The 3,750-nt window shown below is 38.1% G+C and overlaps 1 pseudogene; it reads right to left on the bottom strand.

The window, feature by feature from the left end:
- Positions 1–900: 900 nt before the first annotated feature.
- On the bottom strand, positions 901–2,895 carry LOC112092278 (annotated as a pseudogene).
- Positions 2,896–3,750: the final 855 nt, after the last annotated feature.

Genomic DNA, 3,750 nt, shown 5'->3' with positions numbered 1-3,750 from the left:
TTTGGCATCTTTCAATTAAAGACGAATCCTCGGCGCATCAAATTATCACAGTTGTCTACGGGGTATCCATTTTTTTTTTTCCATTTATCCATACAAATTTATCACTACATCTAAGTGGCCTGCGCTTAGAAACTTAATCAACAGCATGGTTGGGCCATATTCTCTGCAAGTATAAATTCTACCATTAACTACTAACCATCCAAACACAAATTAACGGAGATACAAGCATTAGTAAGCAAAGAGGTCCAAGAAATTGAGAATGAGACCTAATTCTCTTATCTGAAACAGGAGTAGGAGCAAAAGCATCCAACATGTTCTCCAAAAACTAAAGAAGAAAGAGATCTTTCTCTCATTTAATTTTGGGCCTAATGAGAGGCAGACAGATGAACAACTCCAAAAAGAAAGAATTATTCTTCCAAACATTATCCTAAAACTGAAATTTATTCCTCCCTACAAACAACCTGGTAGTGATATTATAGGGCAAAGAAACAATCACCTGAGGAAAAAATTGACAATAATGGCTATAGGATAATCTAGTAACAAAGTTGGAATTCCACATTTACTCTCTATTTGCATATTCCAAAACAACACATGCAGGCCACTTCCGTTTTAAAACAATGTTAAAAATCTACCTCATAAAAAAATAACAAATAATTACAAAAAACAATTAAAAAATTTGTATTCTCAAAGTCTACCCCCAAACCACTAGTTTTATGTTCTTGAATGATTGAATGGTGAAATTTCTTAGAAAATTTTCAAAACATTTATAAATCATTTCTTCATGCAAAGACAATGACAAACTTGACCGGAATAATAATAATAATAAAAAGAACTAATTTGTATTTCATTATGGAATTCAAGGAGTTCTCTAACAGAAGCAACACTTAGTTTGTAGCAGCTAACAAGTCTTTTACACACAAATACAAATAGTTGTTGGTTTCTGCCCCATCAACAACTTCATCGAAAATAAAACTGTTACAATCAATAAAATATGAAATATCCAAGGCACTAAAATTCAGAGAAAGTTTACAAAAATAATAAATACACTTACAAAGGTTTACTCCCTTGCTAAAACCCTTTTCAAATGACTTCTACCTCATAAATCCTTTTAGAACATTGATTGCAAGGACGGATATAATTTCAAGCTAGAAATGAAATCAACAAACATATCCACAGTTGAAGCATCTGCACCGCTCTTGATAAAATGAGGTTTAGGACAAATCCTGGGATCATTACATTATAAGTGCCACTGTTTTGAGGGGTATCCATTATCTTCCATTTGTTTGTGCAAGCTTGTAGCTCAATTAGCATCCAAAGGAACATATCATGTAATGATCAGTGGAAGAGAATGGATACCCCTCAAACAGTGGCACTTATAATTGGGAAAAGAGATCCTTTGCAGCTACTAAATTGCCAGCTTTAAACATTCCTCTAATAACAACAGTGTAGATCATGATATCGAGTGGTAACCTGTTCTTTTCCATATCTAAAAATAAGGAGACTGCCTCATCAAGTTGTCCATTTTTCCATAGGCCATCAAGTAAAATCCTGTAAGTTTAAATATCTGGAATCGGACCACAATCTTGCATCTTGCAAAGCAACTCGAATGCAGCTCATGTTCTACCTGCTTTACTAAAGCCACCAATAAGAGAGTTATAAGTTACAACATCTAGAATAAATCCCTAAGATGTCATTTCTTGAATCAGACTAAGGGCCTCGTCTATCCTCCTATTATGGCAATAACCATTGATCAAAATGTTATAACTATGCAGATCATTCTCACAACCCTTGTCAAGCATCATATCAAATATTTTCCTTGCCTCATCCATTTCTCCTCTCAAGCAACAACCATCCATAAGTGAATTATAGGTTACCACACCAGGTTTAAAGCTTTTTTCTTCCATAATCACCATCACATGCTGTGCATCTGCAACAATCCCTTTTTTTCATAGCATATCAACCAAGATATTGGAAGTCCATCTATTAGGGGTAATAATTCGACCTACCATCTCATTAAATAACCTCATAGCCTCTTCTCATTGGCTTACCATGCAAGCTCCATGAATCAACACGTTATAAGTAACAACATCTGGAACGACACCGTTACTAATAAGCAATTAGCATATGGTTACAAAAGCCATTGATAACCGTATTATAGGCAACTATGCCAGGCTTACGGTTTTCTTCTTTTTTCCACGTTCCTCGGCACAGTTTTATTGCCCGACTTGCCCGACTTACAAACACCATTAATCAATATGCTGTAAGTTATGACATTGAATTACAACCTCCGCTAGTCATTTTGCGAAAACATTCCTCTGCCTCATCAGCCTTTCCTTCGAGCAAAAACCCATTCATTAGAGTATTCAGGGTCGCAGTACCTGGTTCATAACCAGATCTGACAAATCTTCGCTTCTAAACTGAAGCCCATGTGGTTATGACGACAGAAGCAATTAATCATAATGTTGAGAGTATACTCTTTGGTCGGGATTACTAGAAGACCCATTAGCTTGTACAGAGAAATCACAGCAGAAAAGTTTTCCATTTCCACAATTTTGCCCAACAATTGATTGAAACGAACGACACAAGGCAGAGGACGCATTTGGATGATTTCATCAAACAAATATAAGGCATCTTTAAGAGTTGTTATGCCAACGCTTCTCCCATGGTTTTTGTCATTTGGAGAGGGTTGAGAATGATTTTGAGCAATCGAAGTCCTGAACAGATAGAGAGTGGACGAAGGAGAAAACATACCTCCAAAGCCTTTGCAAATCCCACCATTTCTGTTGAAGAAAATACGAATAGCTTTAGGACCAGTTCTCTGCAACTTCAACATCTCTATTTTTTTGCCCTAAAATTTCAGCATCAGAGTCAATACGAAGCAATGGTAAAGTGGGGTTTTGCTCTTCTGGGTTTCTCTAAGATGCAAATGAGAAATGGATTTTGTTTAGAAGGTGTTTTTGGTCAGGGCCGGCACCAAAGTAGAATTGTCAAACGTGCCGGCCGGGCCGGCACGGCACGCTTGACCCCAGGCCCATCACGGGCTTGGGCCGTGACAAGCACGGCCCTGCACAGTACAGGGCCGTGCCTGGGCTGGGCCTGAGAAGAAAAACTCAGGCCCGGTCCAGGCCCTGGCCCTAGTCCATAAGGGCTTGGGCCCAGGCCCTTCACGGGCCGGCCCCGGTCCTTGTTTTTTTTTAATTTAATTAAAAAAAATATCAAATGCCCTAAAAGATGTGATTTTATTGAATTAACGTAATAGGAGTACACGTAAATGACTGCCTCGTTAAAAACCTTGCTAAGTAAAACCCGTGGGGAGATCGGGACAAAACCTTAGCGAAGGAAAAAAGAGTGCAGTAGCTAGGAATAGTAAATTACAAACCTAAGTGCTTCCAGAAGATTCTGTTATTTCTAAATTATAAAAATATTCTTGCATCGAATCATCTGTGTATTGTTGTTTTCGTCTTCTGGCATCTTCCCAGTCTTTAACGCACATTAGTCCCTCCAAGATATCTAGATGCATTCTGCTTCTATTTTCGTCAAGAATTCGGTTGCTTGCGCTAAAAGCTTGCTCCGATGCTACCGTTGACACTGAAGTTGTCAGAATGTCACGAGATATTATGGACAGTGTTGGAAAACGATTTGTTTTGCTCTTCCACCACTGTAAGATGTCTAGTTTGTCGTCATCAATTACAAAATTTGCTTCAAAATATTTGACTAGTTCCGTAGACGCTTGTGTTGAGGACGATCCTG

The sequence above is a fragment of the Morus notabilis genome, unplaced genomic scaffold, assembly GCF_000414095.1.
Source record: "Morus notabilis unplaced genomic scaffold, ASM41409v2 Scaffold1460, whole genome shotgun sequence".
Classification (NCBI taxonomy): Eukaryota; Viridiplantae; Streptophyta; class Magnoliopsida; order Rosales; family Moraceae; genus Morus; species Morus notabilis.
Note: the sequence above shows the minus strand (reverse complement) of the source record. Positions and strands in the feature narration are given on the sequence as shown.